Below are 8749 nucleotides of genomic sequence, written 5' to 3'. Positions count from 1 at the left end.
TGCAGCAGCGTCCTCAGTCCACAGCAGTTGTTACATAATATAAATCGCAATAAATTGTCCTCTGTTTAATCTGTGTTAAACTCTACTATCATAAATTTCACAGTAAAATATAATACCTTTGGTCCATTGTTAGCCGTAGCGCTATAAAGTTTGTAATATAATTTAGTATCCACCAATAACAATAAGTTGTTTCATAATAAACATTTCAATAAAATGCAGTGTCATCAGTTTATGGTAAGTTCTAGAAGTGTATATAACACAATGGAAATGCATTGCGATTATTTGAAACAATATAAAATATTTGAAAATATATAAAACAACACAGTAGTTGTAAGTGAAGTAGCTAGTGGTGTTCTTTAGCGGATGAAACGGCGTCCTTTGTTTAAATATATCTATTTACCATAAAAAAGGCATCACCCCTCTTTGTTCCTCAATCCCACCTAGAAACAACGAGTATGTAGTTTGTAGATTGGTACATGACGCACTCCACAGATGGTAACCGACTCCTTCTAGATAGTCATTCTGAACTCTCTCTTTTTTTAAAACAACTGTGGCTACATTATTATCCACTCAACTAAATATACTAATTACTGACTGGTTGGGATATCCACTCCTGAGGTCGGAAGTCTGCCAAACAAACAAATATCAACAAGTTGAACAACGTATTTTTAATATCTTTAGGTTCAATAGTATTCAACAATTACTATTTTAAAGCACAGTTTTTACAGCAAAGAAGAATATTAAAAAAAAAAAAACAGCTACGACGTGCGATAATTGTTCAGTACAGAAGTTGTAACGGTGAAAACGGTTTGAGTACGTTGAATTTAATATAAAAACCTCGGTAACTTGCCTGGCAACATACATCAGCTGTTTATTTTTCAGGAACACTTCTAGATATATTGAAGTTTTACATATCTGTGAAACATGTAGTGATGTTTAAGCATAATTCCTCATACGTTATGTTCTTAAACCAAACTTAGCTTTTGATATTTCATACTACATCATCAATGATAATATTTCTGTTAAATGACATATGATGTTCCTGGATAGTATACGTTATTTCTTAATTGCTTATGTTGTAAAAGTACAGAAAATGACTATTATTCCCTTCAAACTTTGCTTTTGTGACCTGGATAATGAAATTTAAAAATTAACTTATTTTCTATGTAAAAACGGGCAAATTTGCACATTTTCATTTACATAAAGTCTGAATAAAACAACATATGAATCAAGATTTACATGTATTTATACTAAAGTTATACAAAAATGAACAAAAATGTTTAGAAGTGAGTAGGTTTTCGAGATTTGCGACTGTAATGTAAATCACTTTCACGTATCAGCCCGCAAATACGCTCCTTGGTAGCGGCGTACAAAGTCCAGGATATCTTGGTGGAAGCACTCGCCTCGCTCCTCTGAGTATGCTCCCATGTTCTCCTTGAATTTATCGAGATAAGTGTCAAGGATATGGACTTTCAGGGACATCCTGCAGCCCATTTTGCCGTAGTTCTTCACCAGAGCCTCAACCAATTCCACATAAATTTCGGTCTCGAACCACTGCGACAAAGCTGCCCCAAGCTTTTTTTCCCTTTCTACTGAGCTTCTTGGGGAATTCTGTGCACTCCAGGATCTTCATTATTTGTGGTCCAACGAAGACACCAGCTTTGACCTTTGCCTCAGACAGCTTAGGCTTGAAGTCTCGAAGGTATTTGAAGGCTGCGGACTCCTTATCAAGAGCTGTTATAAATTGTTTCATAAGACCCAATTTTATGTGTAATGGTGGGAACAAGACCTTCTGGGGGTCCACTAGTGGTTTACACTTGACATTGTGCTTCCTCACAGAGAACTCGGTCCGTCGTGACCAGTGCTTCCTGTTATCGTGTGCTGCGGTGTCTCTGCTGTCCCAAAGGCAAAAATAACAGGGAAACTTGGTAAAGCCTCCTTGGAGACCCATCAGGAATGCCACTATTTTGAAGTCTCCGATAACCTCCCAGCCATACTCATCATCGTCAGTGATGACGAGAAAACCCACTTGTAGAGAAAAATATAGATGTAAAAACGGCTGGTTTGGGTTGAGAAAATTCTGCATATAAAAAATAGTTCACAATTGCGTTACTAGACTATTACTATGTCCAACAATGCATTATTAATTGTGTTATTATGTATAACAACGTACCATCTCAATCAACTTGAACAATACATTGTTATTCGATGGATCTTCGATATGTTTCAAAGTTTGTAGCACTAGACTTCGGGGTTTAATTTCTGCGATGGACACACTGCAGATATCCCAGTTTGCGGACTTACGTTTAAACAAACACCTCGCAATGCATTCGTGATAATACCAGCGAATTCAACAAATAATTGCAACTTAGCAGTTCTAAACTACTATATTTTTGTTCTTATATAACTGCAAAATAATAACTCTTTAACCAAATGCACCTTGTCACATTATGTAATTCCAAATAAACTAAAACAGCCTTGAATTACTGAAATATCAAAAAGACCTGAAACATAAGAAGAGAATCAATAGCATGATATAAATATAGCGATTGAAACATAAGAAGAGGATCAATAGCATGATACAAATACAGCCCTTGAAACATATGAAGAGGATTAATAGCATGATATAAATACAACCCTTTCTGCCCTCACTGAGTACAGAAGTATTTTTCCAGTAGCCAGGTTTCTCATTGGGGTCCCCCGCTAGTCTACGGATTTACAACGCTAAAATCAGAAGTTTGATTCTCCTTGGTAGACTCAACAGAGATAGCCTGATGTGGCTTTGTTATAAGAAAACACACACACACCCTCAATGGGACAGCGGTAAGTCTACGGATTTACAACGTTAAAATCAGGGGTTCGATTCCCCTCACTGGACAGAGTAAATAGCCCTATGTAGCTTTGCTATAAGAAAACACGCACACGTCCAGCAGCCAGAGATTTTGTTTATTTGTTTTATACAAGTGTTTGAGTTATATCTTTGTTAATTTAGTTATTTTGCAAACGAATGCTCTCCACTTCCCTAATATTGCGTTACATCTTAGTTATCTGTTAGACAATAACGAACCTGAATACCACACTTGGACAAATTACAAAGCATTAGCTTGTTTGTTTGTTTAATTTCGTGCAAAAAGACTCGAGGACTATCAGCGCTAGCTGTTCCTAATTTTGAAGATAAATGTTAAAAATAAGGCAAGTACTCAGCACTACCGCCAACTTGTGGACTCCTGTAAATGAACAATGAGATTGATAATTGATTGCCGCTCTTATAACGAACCTATGGCCCTAAAATGTATAGCGCTTTTTTGTGTGAGCTGTAACGAGACACAAAATGTGGAACCATAATCTGATACTTAACCATTTGGCCGTACTCCGTTTCAAAGAGTATGCGTATGTTGGCTATATTATCAACTTCAAAAACGTATTTTTAATTCTAACAAAGTTTCACAGTGTATTATTAGACACTACAAATTCAACAATGTCTACTTTAACGTGTCCCAGGTGAATAAAGGTATTCTGTAATTTATCTATAAATGAAACAAGATATTCTTTATGTATCTCTAAATGAGGATAGTCATTTTGGACGTACCTCCAAAATATACAATGATTTTGTGGTTTCTCGCTAATTAAACATCTAATTATTGATTTCATTGAGCGTGAAAGACATTCTGTACATGAAGTTTAGGATAGATAAATTTAAATTAACGTGAACGGACAGCAAAAGATGTCAGTGTTTGAAAAAAATTAAATATAACGAATTTTGAACTATAGGATGATGGCGTTACGTACGAAACAACGAATCCTGATTGTGATTGAATTGGTACAGAGGTTAAAAATGATAAGCCTGAAGCATGTTGGTAAAAAATATTTGAGGTAAGCATATTTTAATATATTAATGAAATACAAAAAGACGAAAATGTGTAAGTTAATATAAGAAAGCAGAGTTAAATAACTTAGGTTATATTCAACACATAATCTAATAACTTTTTTTTTTTCGGAAGGGTTAGAAGATCGAGGACCAGAAAGTAAGAGGAAGGGGAGAGAAGACAAGTTTCACTGGGGTAAATCCACCCTCTGGGTAATTGTTTGGTTTATTTTGGAATTTCGCGCAAAGCTACAAGAGAGCTATCTGCGCTAGCCGTCCCTAATTTAGCAGTGTAAGACTAGAGGGAAGGCAGCTAGTCATCACCATCCACCGTCAACTCTTGGGCTACTCTTTTACCAACGAATAGTGGGATTGACCGTCACTTTATAACGCCCAAACGGATGAAAGGGCGAGCATGTTTGGTGCGACGGGGATTCGAACCCGCGACACTCAGATTACGAGTCGAACGCCTTAACCCACCTGGCCATGCCCTCTGAGTAATAATGAATTTGTTGTCACAAGCACAAATATCTAATCGTTATCCATACATCATGTAAACTTTCTTCACTCGTTCAGTCAGATCATTTGTAGCACTGTTTGTTTAATATGGCTGATTAGCACAAATTTATTGTTTTATATACACTGCTTAATTTTAAATCTAATAAATAACTCCGATATAATTTTATCAAACTATGTGTGTCCTTTGACGAAACCACAACTCCGAAATTCTCTGGCAATCACTATCATGGATCTTATTCAAAAGCTGATCTTATAGAACAAATAGGATACTGATCAACGAAGTGTATTTCCTTTCATGAAAACTCGTATTGAAACAAAAAAAACAAACAAACTAATATTTAGGTAGAAACGCCATCTAATGAACATCCATGGTAAGAAATAGGTTTCAGAAGCTTCATAATTTTTATCTTGAGACTGGTTAGAAAACTGCTCTAGAAAAAAAGAAGTGATAATCAGAGAGCAAACTAAGTGCAGCTCTCATTTTGAAACATATACAGTTTGAATTAAGATAATATTAAATGATAAACCGCATATTATAGGTAAACATGTTCACACTGATATAATATATACTCAGTTTTCTGCGAAATTTTATAACTATGTCGAAATGTTTAAAATCATATGATATTATTTTTTACAAAAATGATAAAATATCATTTAAGTATGCAGGTATTCAAAAATACCCAATTGCATGTTACCCGTTTTTGACAGATTTATATTGTAATCCAAGTGGTTTAGATTTAAATTTTTATCTATGAAGTTTAATCTATACAGCTGTATCAGACGACATAATTTATCTACACTAACTGAAAGATTGGATACCTCCATCTTTTACCTATCTATGAGCACATTCTAGTATGGTAGAGTAACTGTGCTACACATCCTTCAGCAATAACAAATTTCGAATCATATATGTTATACCACCATGGGGAAGGGTTAGGTTAATACTATACATTCAGAAATAATTGACCCTGAAACCTACGAACACTAGCCATTCTGAACACAAAGCCAGCTAAGCTTGTATGAAAAGTCGATGAGTTTAAAATGGTTAGAAATCCGTTTGAAAATAAAGTAGCAGAATGCGATATCTGACAGAGATGAAAAGGGAAATATATGGAAATCAAAAGAAGGTTTTAGTAGAAAGATCTCATAACTGATGTTAACGAAGAAATGAAATAAGAAGAACATTAGAAAATAATAGTGCACGTCGTTTTGTCAGAGGATAGATAGAAGAAATAAGGCCCTAGAAGTCATATTATCAGAGAACAAACAGAAACAACACCGTAATGGTGCATGAGATGTCAGAAAACAGGATAAACAAGTCCATTATGGTGCAATCGTCATATAAGAGAACAGACGTAAACAAAACCTTAGAAGTCTTATTATCAGAGAACAGAGAGAAACAACACCATGAAGATGTAAGTTATCAAGGCAGAAGACAGACAGAATCAAGATTATGATGGTGCAATAGAAATAAGATCGTAATGATAAGAATCGTAAAAACGAGATAACAGAGAGAAACAAGATGGTTTTCAAATCAGAAAACGAACAGAAATACGAGTCTGGTACATTCTTTTCGTTATTGAGAAAGCAAAAATGTGAAACTGAAATGAAAACCGATACATATTGAAGAAAGTAACAGAACAAGCAAAATATATATATTTAAGGAATAACAAAAGAAAGTGGTAGAAAAAGGAAAAAGAGTTTAAGAAGGTAACATAGTAAGGAGTAAAATTATCTGTGCAATTAGACGAAAGAATATGAGTAATGAAAAGACAGAGAAAATAATGAAATGTTTAAAAAGTAATATAACAAAGAATAAAAATGTCCAAATAGTAACAAAAAGAAGAAGAATATTTAACAAGTAACAAAAAAGGTGTAAAAGCTTTTGATCAACAGAAAGAATTTTTATGAACGTCTCAGCACCCTATAAATCTCTCTTCATCTTCTTCCTATAACCCAAACTCAATAGAGCTGAATAACATTAACATTCGAATAACATGTAAAATAAAAAAAACCAAACCACATAGCCTTTTCAAGTTGTTTCTTTTCTTTTTTAAATTCGTATGTATATTTTTTATTCCTTTTAATAAAAATTTGATATTTCTTATATGCTGTGGAAATTTCTAAAGTTTATGAAAATTTTCAAGTATAAATTAGAACGAAAGTATTTTCGTATGCCTGATTAATTTCTACGGAAAAATCCACTGCAAATACGATTTTATACGCAGCGTGTTTATAAAAAACAAGTCTTTTTCATATTAGAACAGTAATTTTCTTTACATTTCAGACAAACGAAATATCACATGGCTGTAATATACATAAAAACACATTTCCCCTTTGTGTCCATGGTAAATATTACTAATTTAAAGCACAATTAAGTTTTTTCATCCGTCTCTTGTCCAATTCCATACACTCATGACAGCTGTATATACAACGAAAGCAACACAAGGGTTTATTGTTCCAAAAGATTACAGGAAAATAGAGGGCGACAGAGGTGGCGCATGACAGCAAGCTCCGGTTTATATAATGGTGTTCCTTGTATTTTAGTCAAGTTTGGTATTGATTGGTACAATAGAAGCATATTTTTATTATTTGTAACTGATGATATAAATATCTCCCAGGTTCTGTCTGATAAAATAATGGTGATTTTTATTTTTTAAATTATTTTACCTTATTCGCCGGCTCCAGAAGAGGGACACAAAACTTTCCTACGACATGAGCGTCTATTCTGTGATTGACTTTTCTTCTGGCCCACTTTCATTGATTAAATCGAACCTATCTTAAGTCTGTTTGTATGTCTGCCCACTATCAATAACGTGTCGCGAGCGAGATAAAACAGAAATACCATAGGCAGGGCGAGCTGCAAATCGTAATGGTATGTATAAAGTGGACAATAATAAAATCGTATTTAAAAAATTCCACTTTACACACACACACACTCACACGTACATATAAATGTACACGTCTATATATCTTACATATCATACAGTATAGTACCAAATAAAGAGTACTTTTCAAAATCTTGTTTTCACTAAAACAGATATTAGACACACGGGATACTTCAACGATGATCGAGTCATAAATTTTCAAACATCTGGTATGCACAACTGTATCTTTTTGTGCAAAATGTGTTGTTTTAATCCCACTAAAGCGAAAACTTAATTTCTAAAAAGAAAAACAATAGTTTATGATTTAGTTAAGAAGAGGGTAATAACAATATTAACTACATGGTAAGTGGTGTTAAAGGCCCAAGATTCCTGCAGCTGAACAACGCTCCTACTTGAAGCTACAAACATGGCAACCAGTCCTGTTATTCATTTAGAATATCCAAGTAGGCGGCATGGGCTGCTGGCTGTTTTCCTTTCAGTGGTTGAGAGTTATAAAGCATGGGCGGCTATGCTTGAACCTTGAGGTGTGCGAGTCGTTCATCTAGCTATGTGTCGTACTTCCAGGTTGAAAAATACTAAATACCAACCACATGATCAATGAACGATCACAGAGATTCAATTAAAAATGATGTTATTTCTACCTGTTTTAGTACAACGAAAGAAGTTGTTCTCTGTTACAATATAATAAATGGTTAATGCTATGTTTTAGTTTACAAAAACTGATGCTTTTTAATCTAATGTAAGGAATACTACTGGTCTTATTCAACTGTTAAAGAGTTCCCCCGCTGAGACAGCGGTAAGTCTTCCGATTTAGAACGCTAAAATCAGGGGTTCGATTTCCTCGGTGGTTACAGCAAATAGCCCGATGTGGCTTTGCTATAAGAAACAAAACACACTCAACTGTTAAGAGTATTAGTTCTCTGGTATATTGTAACGGATAATAAGTCTTTTATTGTAATATTATAAACATTACTGCTGTCTGTTGTAGTTTAATAAATATTATTCATATCTGTTTTACTATAACATGTTGCTGTCCTTTATTTTAATAGAATGAATGTTATTGCTACCGTTCTATATAACAAATTCTGCTTCGGGTTTGTTTGTTTGAAATTAAGCACAAAACTGCAAAATAAGTTATTTGTGCTCTGCCCTCCAAGGGTATGGAAACCTGGCTGCTAGCTTTGTAAGTTCACAGAAATTCCGCTGTACCATTGTGGTGAAGGAGAGGGTGCTGTCCTCTAGTCTAATAAAGTGAGTACTAATGCTATCTATTCTAACATAACAATGGTACCTTCACCTGTTCTGATATGGTAAATATTACTAGTGTCTGTTCTATTGCAGCAAGTCTTATTAGTTTCATCTTTAACGTAACAAATATTATTTCAATATTCTAAGATAAGAACACGAGTGAAATTAAAGGAAAATATCATACAAGTCAAATACACTATATGTCACAAGTATGATGTGGGGATAACAA

Source organism: Tachypleus tridentatus, chromosome 10 (genome assembly GCF_004210375.1).
Source record: "Tachypleus tridentatus isolate NWPU-2018 chromosome 10, ASM421037v1, whole genome shotgun sequence".
In the NCBI taxonomy this organism is placed as follows: domain Eukaryota; kingdom Metazoa; phylum Arthropoda; class Merostomata; order Xiphosura; family Limulidae; genus Tachypleus; species Tachypleus tridentatus.
The sequence above is the reverse complement of the archived record's forward strand: the minus strand, read 5'-3'. Positions refer to the sequence as shown.